This window comes from Panthera tigris, chromosome B4 (assembly GCF_018350195.1).
Source record: "Panthera tigris isolate Pti1 chromosome B4, P.tigris_Pti1_mat1.1, whole genome shotgun sequence".
Classification (NCBI taxonomy): domain Eukaryota; kingdom Metazoa; phylum Chordata; class Mammalia; order Carnivora; family Felidae; genus Panthera; species Panthera tigris.
The window spans coordinates 40,491,480-40,506,387 of NC_056666.1; positions in this window are offsets into that span (position 1 = coordinate 40,491,480).

The window sequence follows — 14,908 nt, forward strand, 5'->3', positions numbered from 1 at the left end:
GGTACATCCACGCTCTCCTAGGCCAGGGACAAGACTCCTGGTGGGCCTCAGAGAGACCTGGGCGCCTTCAGGACGCTCACCTGGACCCTCCCCAAGCATCCTGGGACAGATGGACTGCATTTCAGTTAGGGTCAACTTTTTATGCTGAGGTCTTACTCTGTTTTCCTACATGAATCTGACAGGCAAAATCTGAGCCTCCACACTTAAAATCTGGACCTTGCAATGGCCCTGCTGTTCACCCTACTCTCTACCCCAGAGTTCCTGTTAAACAGTACCTTTCTGGGCCTCTGCATGTGGCCAGAGTAACAGAGGGATGATCTTCCAGTGCCCTCTCCCTCTTCGGCTCTGCTTATCTTGACTCAAAAACAGCCCTCTCTCTACCGATGCTCAAACATTCCCTTCCTAATGAAGATACAGCCCCAGTGTGGATCCTTACCTTGAACCTGGATAAGTAAGAGCTAACTGGCCTCCCTGCCACTAAGCTGGCTCCCCGCTGATCCTCAGGTCACAACCTGACCGAGTTACTCCCACTCAGGGGCTTTCATTCTTCTTAGATGAAAACCAAATTGTCTGATATGCACACAGGGCCTTTCATGATCTGGGCCCTGCCTACCTAGCCGAATACCGTTTCATCTCCTAACATCCATCCATGGCCTGCTTACCCTTTCCAGCCTCCTGGCCCCATGCACGCACCACATGCCATGCTCCAACCACACCTGGCCGCTCTTGGGGGGTGGGGGAGCGTACATATATGCCATTGCTCACATCTCTATTCTTCTCAGACCATTTAACCTCCTGGGCGCTGTGTAATACACTGGAAATAGAAGGCTTGCCCTAGATGCTCACAAGGAAGGCAGACTAATAAGGAGAACAGATTAATAAGGAGATTTCAGGAACAAGAGAAAAGCTGAGGCCGGAGTATAAACAAGGAACTACAGTAGCAGAAGCCCGCAGCTCTGCTTAGAGCCAGCAGGCCTCCCAGAGTACGTGACTTTTGAGGAGCATCTAGAAAAGACAAGGAGGCATCTTCCAATGGGCAAGGGAGGAAAGGAGATTCCAGGGAGAAGGGCAATTGTTTGTATGGTCCTTCGCAATCAGCTGCTGGGCTTGCCTGTTTCAGGTCATCAGCCTCCTGAGAACAAGGCATGCGTCCCCCTCGTGTTCCTCTTCCACCCACGTAGTCCCAATAGGTGACCAGCTACGTGGCAGAACTCAGGGCAGGCAAAGAAAGGGCACTTTGGGCTTATAGTACACACTTTTTAACAGGGCCTACGAGGCCCCTTACTATCTTTCCTGCTAATATCAATCATCTCCTGCTAGTCACTCCTCCCTCCCTCCCACCTCCTTCTTCTATCTCCCTCCCTACCTCTCTGTCTCTCTGTCTCTCTCTCTCTCTCTCTCTCTCTCTCTCTCTCTCTCTCTCTCACACACACACACACACACACACACACACAGAATACACACACACATCAGAGAGAATAAACTACCAGCAGCTTCCAGAAGAAGGCGACCTGCTTTTTCTTATCCCTACTATTTGATCTTTGGAATTGTTCTCCCTTTTGCCCCTAAACATCTCTCCTCAACCAAGACTAGTTGGTAAGTCCCTTCCTGACATTTCTCAACCCTTTAAAAAGGCCTTTTAACAAAGATCACTTATAGTCATTGCTCAGAGCCAGAATCCTACAAGTGAAGACCCAGGTCAAGAAAAGCAGCAGCATTTCAGGAAGCGCTTCCCTCAGGGACAGAACCCAGGGACTGGGATCTGGATGAGTTCCTCAAATGAAACCTATTCATGGGCATCTCATCCTACACTGTGGTTGGTTGTGTGGCTGATGACATTAAGGGATAACGTCCCTCCCTCTATGTCAGGAGGAAGCAGCCAGTCTACAACGCAATTGATCAAAACTGCTCTGTTAGCTAATCGTAACCTGTTTCCCAAGTATAATAACATGAAAAGAGCATAACGATGCAATGGTGAGCAAAATGCAAGCCTTCCTCCAGCCCCTCCACACAGATCACACATGTGCTCACATACACACACATGCACACATGCACACCACTTTATGAGGGTGACTGGCTCCTCTCCTGGTCATGCCTGGTGGAGTCTCACCATGTCCCCTATCTTCCTCCACCGTCCACGAACATCTCCTACCTCTCATCTCTTCCTCCTGGTATAACCAAGATTGATGAGCTCTGCCTTATTCTGAGCTCTCCAAAGAAGGTGGGACAGATCTCTGCTGCCCAAAATGGACTGGCTCTGAGGCTAAAGCTTAAGACAGCTCCTGTAATCACAATGCTCTGCTCAGACTGCAGAGGCCTGTGGATCTGGATGAGATATGAGGGATACAGAGAGATTCAGCAGACAAGAGGAACATGGATGCGCCTCAGGATTTTATAAGATATCCCAAATACACATATAATCGATAGGAAATTGCTCAAAAGTTTTCTCTCCGCTACAGTGTGGTTAACTGAAATAAGTAAATTCATATCATATAGACAGCAAGCCTCATGTGCTCAGCGGTGCTCTTCCTGAGGACAGGAACAGTACCCATCTTGTTCGCCCCTGTATGCTTAGCCCCAAACATGAGGACTGGCCCATAATTGGCTTCGGGAGCAGGACAAGTGCCTTCCCACAGCTTGGCAAGGTGGAGCTCAACATCAAGCGTCAGCTAAGATGGTTAACACGAAGTAGAAGCTTAAAGAATTGTTCATGAACACATCTGAGACACCCCTAGGGACTCCCAGAATTGCCAGGTCAGACTTTTAAAAGGACTGGAGATCCCATCGTAACTAGTGGGGGAACAGCTTGAGAGACCCATTTGGTAATTTCTCATGACTCTACCTCTACTAGGCGGCTGTGGTGACCATCCCAAAGACAAACTGCTCTTCCTTAAAACCGGATGCGTCCTCATTTGACTATCAGTGAGGTTATGATCACCACATTCCAAAGGACAGAACCAGGAGGAGTGGTTCTGGAGAAGGAGAAATAGAAGCATACAAGAGCTGCTCTGTGGGGGAGGCAGAGATGGTTGTGGGAAGCCAGACTTAAAAAAAATATTCGCATTCAGGGGCGCCTGGGTGGCTCAGTCGGTTGAGCGTCCAACTTCGGCTCAGGTCATGATTTCACGGTTTGTGAGTTCGAGCCCTGCATCGGGCTATGTGCTGACAGCTCAGAGCCTGGAGCCTGCTTCAGATTCTGTGTCTCCCTCTCTCTCTCTACTATCTTCCACTCGCACTCTGTCTCTCTCTCTCAAAAATAAAATAAACATTAAAAATTTTTTAAAATATTAGCATTCAGCAATTGGGAAAGATGAGGACCAGTGGAGACAGGGACTCCTTCTCAACCCTGGGTACATATTAGAATCACCAAAGAAAGTTAAAATATCGATGTCTGGGCCCCACCTCAAGATTTGGACTTAATTTGTCTGACGTGCTCTATTGTGCCACCAGGGTTGAGATGGCTGGTCTATAGAATCAAAAGTGTGAACAGAGATCTAGTCGCAAGGTCCTGACGTATCAAAGAAAGGCACACTACCTAGACCGTAAATAAAGCAAGCTTAGGTCAAATAAAACAAAGCACCACTTAGCACGGCCAAGATAAACATTTAGAGCTAGAGACCGGTCTTGGCCTGGGTGTTGAAAAAAAATTGGGTGCCACGTGAACCCAGAAGCAAGGGAAGCCTGTTACTGGAGAAGGAAAAGAAAGCTACCATGCTTGGCAACCCATGAGTGTGCTTTGGCCCACTGGCTATAGAAGCAGTGTGTGCTTTAACCAGGGCTAAGACCCTCCATGTATGTGGCCTTGGTGTGGCTCCCCGACTACTAAAGCACACTGTAGAACCTGGATCATAATGCCAGCTTGAGAGCCAAAGGGGATAGGAATGGGTTCTACACAATCCAAGTAAATGCAAATGCTAAATGTCATTAAACGTAGTTAACATGTGCCTGAATGATTTGATAGTTTATGGATGAACTAGAAGTTTGTCTATCTGCCATAACAAACATAAAGGCAAGCAACTTCCTCTAAATTGACACCTTAGAGACACCTGGGCGGCTCAGTCAGTTAAGCCTCCAACTCTTGATTTTGGCTCAGGTCATGATATTGTGGTTTGTGAGTTCAAGGTCCACATCAGGCGGGCTCTGTGCTGACAGTGTGGAGTCTGCTTGGGATTCTCTCTCTCTCCCTCTCTCTCTGTCATTCCCATGCTCCCTCTAATTAAATAAATAAATTTGTTAAAAGGTTTTTTTAATATTTTTAAAAGAAGCAATTGAATCCACTGGCCAACTGTTATCATACCAACTCAGCATTGATTCATTCTTTCATTCACAGCACTAGAACAATCCTAAAATTTGTATGGAACCACAAAAGACCCTGAAGAGCCAAAGCAATCTTGAAAAAGAAAAACAAAACTGGAAGTTTCCAGATTCCAAGTTACATTACAAAGTGGCAGTAATTAAAACACTACGATACTGGCATAAAAATAGACACATAGATCAATGGAATAGAACAGAAAACCCAGAAATAAACCCACAATTGTATGGTCAATCAATCTTCAGCAAAGGAGGAATCAACATACGATGGGAAAAAGTTTCTTCAACGAATGGTGTTGGGGAAACTGAACAGTCACATGCAAAAGAATGAAACTGGACCACTTTCTTTCACTATCACAAAAATAAACTCAAAATGGATTAAAGACCTAAATGTGAGACCTGAAACCATAAAAATCCTTGAAGAGAGCACATGCAGTAATCTCTCTGACATTGGCTGTAGCCACATCTTTCTAGATGTGTCTCCTGAGGCAAAGGAAATAAGAAGCAAAAAATAAACTACTGGAACAACATCAAAATCAGAAGTTTCTGCACAGTGAAGGAAACAATCAACAAAACTAAAAGGCAACCAATGGAATGGGAGAAGATATTTGCAAATGACGTATCCAATAAAGGGTTAGTATCCAAAATATATAAGGAAATGATACAATTCAATACCCAAAAAACAATCCAATTAAAAAATGGGCAGAGCACATGAGCAGACATCTCTCCAAAAAGGACATAGAGATGGCCAACAGACTCATGAAAAGATGCTCAACCTTACTCATCATCAGAGAAAAGCAAATCAAAATCACAATGCAGTATTACTTTATACCTGTCAGAATAGCTAACATCAACAACACAAGAAACAAGTGGTGGCAAGGTTGTGGAGAAAAAGGACCCCTTTGCACTGTTCGTGGGAATGCAAATTGGTGCAGCCACTGTGGAAAACTGTATGGAGGTTCCTCAAAAAGTTAAAAATACAACTACTGTATGATCCAGGAATTACACGACTGGGTATTTACCAAAAAAAAATACAAAAACACTAATTCAAAGAGATACATGCACCCATATGTTTATAGCAGAGTCACTTACCAAACTATGGAAGCAGCCCAAGTGTCCATCATAGACGAATGGACAAAAAAGATGTGGTGTGTGTATGCATGTGTGTGGTCGTGTGTGTATGTATATATATAACGGAATATTATTCACCTACTAAAAAAATGAAGTCTTGCCATTTGCTATGACATGGATGTAGCTAGAGGGTATAACACTAAGCAAAATAAGTCAATCAGGAAAAGACAAATACCATATGATCTCACCCATATGTGGAATTTAAGAAACAAAACAAATGAGCAAAGGAAAAGCAGAGAGAGAGAGAGAGAGAGACAAACCAAGAAACAGACTCTTAACTATAGGGAACAAACTGATGGCTACCAGATGGGAGGTGGGTAGGATGGCGGGGGAGATAGGGGATGGGGATTAAAGAGTACACTTATGATGATTAAATTAAAAGAAACATAATAAATGTTTTAGCAAAGTAATGAGATCACGCTTGCAAACCTTAGCACAGGGCAGATGTTCAGTAAACAGTAGTTCTTATCTCTGTAATTATCAACATCATCATCATCATCTGGGGACTCTGGCATCAGACAGACAAAAATAAATTTAAAAATTCATTCCTTCGTTCAAAAACCATTTAATAAGCATTTACCACCCCCGTCCTTCCCTAGATGCTGAAACTTGGAAGACCGCAGAGCCTTACACACTGGAGATGCAAGTGTGTAAATCTATATATTTAATACAGGAAAATAAGTGTGACCATGCCACACCAAAATTATCACTTTTGATAAGCCCCTAACACAGAGACCACTGGTTGCTTACCAAAACTCCATGCTCTCCTCTTCTTTCTGGACCTACAGCTAGACTGTATTTTCTAGTCTCCCTTGCTATGGCAGGCTATGAGATGTACCTGTGAGACTGAATTCCAGCCAGAGGAAGTAAACAGAGCAACATGTGCTACTCCCAGACCTAGCCCATAGAAACATTGTGCGCATGCTCCTGCACACCCCTCTGGGCTCCTCTCCCCCTTCAGATAACTGTAGAATAACCCTCAGGGTCACCCTAGAAGTCATAGTTGAAACTGGCTAAGCCTCCATCATGCGGGGCTCCTGAAAAGTTATATGGAGAAGAGCCACCCCAGTAACTTGTTTACCCACCTGAACTATTACTTCAGCAAGAAGTGAACTATTGTGTTTTACTCATTTATTTTTTGGTCTGTTTGTTAGAGCGGCTAGCTGAGCATGACCCTAGCTAGCATAGCACCCTTTGCTAAGAATGCAGATAATAATAAAGAACTCCACTTACAAGTGCAGCAGTTAGCCCACTGAGATACCATTTGAATCAAATACCCACACATCAGAGCCCTGCTCAACAGACCTTTTCCCAAATTTCTCCCAACCTGACAGATTTAACAGCCCCCTCACAATTTCTAAAAATCATGGCGGTGGGAGGGTGGGGGTGCGGTGCAGAAGATACTCAAAGATAGGGACTGGGTATCATATTTGACCCTCGCTTCAGCCGGCCACATAGTAGGTGCTCAATGAAAGAGTATATTTAAAAACTGAAATGCTGAAAACATGAGCAGAAAGAGTTCTGGGCAAAATAATCTCCCCTATGCTTTGTGCTAAAGAATTCTGGAGCTTTGGTAATGTTGAGTTCAAGCACTGTTGAGCAGTAACAAAGGTGATTTTAAAGAAAAGTTGTGGCCTTGCCCACAGGGTGCCCCCATAGTCCAACTCTCCCTTAAGACAAAAATGAAGGCTGGGACCTCAGCTTCTCATTAAAATTAAATAAACACAACAATTTCACTCTTTTCTAAATCATGAGGCTCACTTTTGAATTAATATTAGAGACCCCTGTCATTTCTGGCCCTTGCCCATGACCTACATCTGAAACCATTTGTTAACAAAATACTTTCTGATTAAACACCTGCTGACAAAAACTTATTTCCTTTGCACAGATTCCTTCTCTCCTGTGCTCTGCCCCATTATTCCAGCCATTTTAGCTGCTCCAAGCCTTGGCCTCTGCCTCCTCGGTTCAGTGGGATTTTGCTTCTCTTGGATTCCTGCTCCCTGCACCCCAGTCAATAACATGTCTTTATGGGGCTACATTTGTGACTTTCTGTTCTCAGGGATTCCACTTCCGTGTTGATGTTTTTTCAGTGCCTGAAAATGGTTGGCTTATGTATTTTATCCTGTTGTTCGGCTATTTACAGAAGAGTGTCCACCCCAGTACCAGTTATTTTATGGGCACTAGAAAAATGTTTACAGTAGCCTGTCCCTAAAAACTTCTAAGGCCATGCCCTGAGTAAATCAACAGGGGAGACAGACTTGAGAGGTTGAGTCTTAGTAAGTTAGAGAATCTTGGGAAATACCTGGCATTTTCTACAAATATACCCTAACAAAGCAGAAAACCAAACCTAAATAGGCTCAAAGGAATCAGCCAGTAATTAAACCGCCTGCTAGAGAACTTTTTTAATTTGTTTAACCTTCCTGAGAGAAAGGTAATGTTGTATCATGCACAATGTCCATTTTACCATCAAAACTTACTAGACATGCAAAGAAACAGGAGTAAGTGACCCGTGAAAGACACAAAGCCAGCAATAAAAACCGATCTCAGCCCTCTGGCCTTTTTCACTTTTACTCTATCCCCAACTTCATGGAAGATGGCACCTGCGTTGTCCTCACGGGAAAAGGCTGGTCAAGGCTTCCAGGTCACACAACAGACAGGGCCTGCGCTGGATCTGGCCCTGTCAAGGGGACTGGTGTTTTGTTCTCCTTACTCCTTCCTAGTTCCACTGTTTATGCTTTTAAAATAAACAGGACTTGATCACCAAAAATAAACAAATGAAACACACACACACACACACACACACACACACACACACACACACACCTGTTCTCAAGACAGCCAGACTCATAACCTAGAGATCAAGAGTTGCATGCTCCTCCAACTGAGCCAGCCAGGCGCCCTCCAAAGAAAAGACTTTAAAAGCAGGAAACATAAATATGTATCTAATAAAGATAATAAAGATAAATACAATCTTACTAAGTGGAAGATATGGAAACTGCAAAAGTGCAAAGAAATAGAAAACACACAAAAAAACAAATGTAATTGGTTTCATACTTCCTGATTTCAAAACTATTACAAAGTTACTGTGTAGTACTGGCATAAGGACAGAAAAATAGATCAGTTATTAGATTTGGGATTCTAGGGGCGCCTGGGTGGCTCAGTCGGTTAAGCATCTGACTTCGGCTCAGGTCATGATCTCACAGTTTTTGAGTTTGAGCCCCGCATCAGGCTCTGTGCTGACAGCTCAGAGCCTGGAGCCTGCTTTGGTTTCTGCATCTCGCTCTCTCTCTCTGCCCCTCCCCTGCTTGCTCTCTCTCTCTCTCTCTCTCTCTGTCTCTCAAAAATGAACATTTTTTAAAAAATAAAAAATAAAAAGAATTGAGATTCCAGAAATAAAACCTTGAATTTCAACAAAGGTACCAAGAAATGGGGAAAGAAATGGGGAAATGGTACTGGGACAACTGGATGTCCACACACAAAAGAAGGAAGTTGGACCCTTTCCTCACACAATACACAAAAAAATTAACATTTTAAAAAATGGATCGTAGACCTAAATGCAATAACTAAAACTATAAAACCACTTGACGCTAACACAAGAGTAACCTTTATTAATTGGGTTAAGCAATGGTTTCTTAGCTACTATAATACCAAAAAGTACAAGCAATCAAAGAACAATAGACAAAGTGCCTTCCATCAAAATTTAAAATGTTTCAAAAGACACCATTAATAAAGTGAATATACAACCCAGAGAATTGGGAGGAAATATTTCTAAGTCATATATCAGAATAGGGACTTGTATCCAAAATATATAAAGAACTTTCACAACTCAACAAATAAAAAGACAATTAACCTAATTTGAAAATGAGCAAAGGGCATAAAGAGACATTTCTCCAAGACGAGACGCAAGAAATATTCAACAGCACATGAAAAGATGTTCACCATTATTAGTCATGAAGGAAACACAAATCAAAACTACAATGACATACCACTTCACACCTCTAGGATGGCTCTGATAAAAAAGACAAACAATAACAAGGTTGATGAGGATGTGGAGAAATGAGAACCCTCAGACATTGCTGGTGGGAATGTAAAATAGTACAGCCACTTTGTAAAACAGCCTAGCAATCCCTGAAAAAGTTAGCCAGTCATTCCACTCTAGACACACACACACACACACACACACACACACACACACCCCTGAACTTGAACATTCATTGCAGCATTATTCATAGTAACCAGAAAGTGGAAATCCAAATGTCCGTCAACAGATAAACAAATGTGATATATCCGCAGAAGGGAATATTATTTAGCTATAAAAAGAACGAATACATGTTAATTCTAATACTAATACATGTTACAATATGGCTTAACACTAAAAACAGGCTCAGTTAAAGGGCCCAGACATAAAACACTATACATTATAGGATTCCACTTATATAAAATGTCTAGAATAGGGAAATCCACAGAGACAGAGATTAGATTAGTGGTTTCCTGGACTTAGAGGGAGGGAGGAAAGGTGAATGGCTGTCAGTGAGTATGAGGTTTCTTTTTAGGATGATGAAAATGTTCTAACATTAGACAGCAGTGATGGATGCACAACTCTGTGAATATAATAAAAACTACTGACATATTTTTTTTTAATTTTTTTTTCTTAACGTTTATTTATTTTTGAGACAGAGAGAGACAGAGCATGAACGGGGGAGGGTCAGAGAGAGGGAGACACAGAATCTGAAACAGGCTCCAGGCTCTGAGCTGTCAGCACAGAGCCCGACGCGGGGCCCGAACTCATGGACCGCGAGATCATGACCTGAGCCAGTCGGGCACTTAACCGACTGAGCCACCCAGGCGCCCCCTGACTTATATTTTTAAGGGATGGATTTTATTATATCTCAACAAAGCTGACCTGGAATTATTTTCAAAAAATGGAATTCCTAGAACTAAAAATTACAATAACTAAAAAGAAAAACATCATCAGATGAGCTTAACAGCAAACTGGAGAAGGCAGAGCAAAGATCAGTGAAGCTAAGGCTGGATCAATAGAAATGATCTGATCTAGAAAACAGAGGACTAGAGACTGGAATAAAATTTAACAGAGTTTCAGGAATTGGTGGGACCACAGAGTCTAACATACATGTGATGGGAGCTCCAGTAAAAGAAGAGAATGAAAATAGGGCAGAAAAATAATTGAAGAAATAGTGATTGAAATCATCCCCACAAGTTGATAAAATACAGTAATTTCCACATTCAAGAAGGTCAACAAACTCAAAGTTAAGAAAAATACAAAGAAAATTACACCTGCACACATCATGGTCAAACCACTGAACACCAAAAATAAAAACAAAATATCAAAAGCTACCAGATTATAAAGGTATTCTACATGAATAAAATAAAAATCTGAATTAAGGCTGACTTCTCAGCAGACCCATGGAGACCCACAGAGAACACCTGGAGTGCTCAACGGAATAAACTGTCAACGCATTATTCTATATCCAATGCAAGTATTCTTCCAAAAGGAGAGTGAAATAGACAGCTTTCCATAAAAACACAAGCTGAGCAGGGGCACCTGAGTGGCTCAGTCAGTTAAGCGCCCGACTTCGGCTCAGGTCATGATCTCGCGGTTCCTGAGTTCAAGCCCCACGTCAGGCTCTTTGCTGACAGCTCGGAGCCTGGAGCCTGCTTCAGATTCCCTGTCTCCCTCTCTCTCTCTGCCCCTCCCCTGCTCGCTCTCTCTCTCTCTCTCTCTCTCTCAAAAATAAATAAACATTAAAATATTTTTAAAAAACACACACAAGCTGAGAGAATTTGTCACCAGCAGAACCACACTTCAAGCCACACTAATGGAGGTCCTTCAGGCTCCAGGGAAATGACAACAGATGGAAGCCTAGTAAGTTGTGTCTGGGAAGTCTTGTCTCCCTCCCCCTCGAGGAGAGGAGAAAGAGACTGGCAGCCCCTGGTCTCAATGGACGATGAACCATGGAGCTTTTTATATGCTATAAGCTACTACTTTTCAAATGACAGGTTTAACCCAATGGCTGGTGATCTAAAGGTCTGCCAACAGCATTTTAAAAAATATTAACACCGTGGAGTGGACCAGAAAAGAACAAAACACAAACACCCCTTTAAAAAAGCCAGAAACAATAAATGCTCACGTGATAATAATACGCTTTCCAAAAATCTATTAATGAAACTACAGCTCATTATGTTGGGCAATGTCTTATATAAATAGCACAAATATCACTGTGACATTCTTCCTAACGTTTAATGTTGATGAACTAGAACTGGCCTCCTGCTGTTGGACTATGAAACCTGTGTAACTTATAACTTACTGTCTGTTTTCTGACCTGCCTGTCAGGAAGCTTGCACATAAGTTTTTGTTCAACGATAGTACCTATTCTTAGTCTAGGTTTTATGATATAATACTGTGCTACCAATCCTTCATGATTTCACACTTGTTCATTTATCCTTGTTTTAAGTTTTATTGTTATCTGGATTTTCTTCTTTTGTAAACTATTTGAAGATAAGTAATACATATAAATAGTTATTTGATACAGGCACAAATAAAAAGATTAAAAAGGAATTGAGTGAACAACAATTATCATACTATTTCAAATAAGGGAAATTTTATTCTTACTTATTTGTATTTAAACATTTTTCCCAATGGAAGTATATTATTGCTTTTTTTAAGCTATGTTTAATTAGCTTATGATGAATATCAGGCATCAAGGACTGTTAGAAAATGGGAATTATCCCTATGTCAGTGAATAAGTCAGAAGATACAAAGTATTAAAAAAGAAACCCAAAATGGTATCATTTGCACAGGTGCAGACACACACACACACACACACACACACACACACACACACAAGCACACCCCAGCAAACCAAGACTTAACAGTTTCAACCTATCCCTGAAAAGTCAGTCTGAAACTTCCTGATCAGCACTAGTGAGGTAGTAATCTGTATAATAAAACACTGCCACTCCCTCCCCTGCAAAAAGATGGTTTCCTGGCCTGAAACAATCTGTCTGCATTTGCTGATGACTTCTTGTCCCACCCTCCTTCCTATAAAAAACTTCCATTTTGTATAACTCCTCCAAGCTCCCCTAAACTTGCTAGATGGGATGTTGCTGGATTCATGTATGGTTTAATAAAACTATAATTAACAACTTAATTAAAATAAAATTAGATCTTTGATTTTATTCCGTTGAATTTTTACTTGGGCTAATTGGTATCTATACTTCCTATACTTTCTTGACAACGGGTAGTGTACTTGTGTTTGCCAAACAGGGAAGAAATGACACCAGCTAACGGTGAGAACTGTAATCCTTGAGCAGTATCAGTGAAAGTTAACCTCAATGGAGAGTTGTCAGCCAGACAGACTTAAAAGTTATTTCACTAAAGTTTCTGGAGGAAAAGCAGGGTTGATGAGAGGAGTCCAAAAAAGACCTAAAGTACATCTTGAAATAATTACTGTACAGTCGGGTTAATTTCATTGGTGCGGTCAGAGCAAGTCAATGTCTGACCCCCACTTCCTCCTTCCCGCCACCAACAACAGTGGATAAGGCTGTGAAAGTATTAAGATCATCTTAGGGTGAAGGTTAAGGTCTTGACAGGCAGGTGTTGTGGTTTACTGATCTTTGTAACTCCAACACTGACCATAGCATCTGGCATACAGTCCAGTTGATAGTTGGCCTCCGAACTGACATGAGTCATACTTACGGGGGCATAATATGGTGAGCCAGGTTTGCTAGAGCCCATCAGGACCCTAAGCACACCTTCTTCCCCCAGTGGTCACTAGCTCAGTTTCCCATGTCCCCGTAAACCCTAAATGTGAAACTCAGGTCATCCGTGCTGGTGAAGACACGTCCCCAGTGTAGATCACAGTGGCACATGTCCTTACAAGTTTGGTGATGACAACCAGGCTTCTTGGGCTTGGCCCCACAAAATAAACTAACCATGATGACTCCAGATTGGAAATACAGCTGACTCGAACAACGCAGGGTTAGGGGTGCCAATCCCCTTGGACGATTAAAAATCCGACTGTGACTTTTGACTCCCCCCAAACTTAACTACTAATTGCCTATGGTTCACTGAATGCCTTACCAATAACATAAGGAGTCAATTAACACATTTTGTATATGTATTATATAACGTATTCTTACAACAAAGTAAACTAGACAAAAGAAAATGTTACTAAGAGAATCATAAGAACATATACATTTACAGTACTATACTGTAAGAAATTTGCGTATAAGTGAACACACGCGGCTCAAAGCCGTGTTGTTCAAGGGTCAAGGATGGTGTATAGGCACAGCCCTGCCTGGACTATGATTACTGCATTTACCTAAGAGCCTTGAAAAATTAGCATCTCCCTTAAAGCCCAGTTCCACCCACATTTCCCATCCCTATTTGCACATATCCACACTTCCTTCTAATGACTTCTTATGAACAGAACAAAAGCAACAAGGTGAGGTGCTGGGAAAACAAGTTTGAATTCCAATTTTATCCTTCTGTGATTATTCAGTGGTTGACACAATATAATAGGCATGTTTCTTAACGTCTCTGAGAGTCAGGTTCCTCTTCAATGAAATGGACTTAACATTGACAACAAAGTTGTGAGGCGAAGCACCTAGCGAGCACAGTGTCTGGATATACTGGATACTTGAATGTTAGTCTTCCTTTTCTCCGAAAGCCAAGAACATATGGCCTGAGCTACAAGCCTCTGCTTGGTCTGGCTCACTCTTGCCACTCTCCCACTTCACCTCTCTGTTCCAGGTACTCGGCTTCCCCGCTATTTTTTGGACAGCTCAAGCACACTCCTGCCACAAGGTCTTCCGCCTATATTTGCCTTTGCAAGATCATTCTCCAGATATCTTGCAAGTCTTGCTCCTTCATTGAATGCAATCTCTGTTCAAACTCATCTCCATAGAGAGGCCTTTCCTAAACCACCTGATCACAAATAGAGACTGATTCCATTTTGTAACCAGAGGCAGGATCCATGTCTAGCAGTCAAATTTCTGTTCTCCGTGGGCTCTAGGAACGCCACAAATGGGGTGGGACAAGTTTCTCTCAGCCAGCACAAAGAGTCCACAGAAGGGTGGATTTCCAGAAAATGGGGTCCTCACTTCATTAAATCAAAGACAAGCTTCACTATAGGCTCTATGACTCTGGTCCAGGAGCCCTGGCCCACAATGGATGATGGCAGAGAAGGTACACATGGAAACCAGATCAGAACCTGAGGCTGGTGTTTGGAACCCACCCCTACCCCTCACACAACCACTTCAATCAGCCAGCAAAGTGGCCCAGGTCCCCACATACAGGCAACTCAGAGGGCATTAGAGATTGCTGGAAAGGACCATATTAGGACTTTGCCTCCCAAAATGACAGGTGCATGGCAAGACACAGCGAGTAAAAGGGCCTTGGATGCCCAGCAGCCACTACAGGGTGACAGACAGCTAGGTGGGCCAG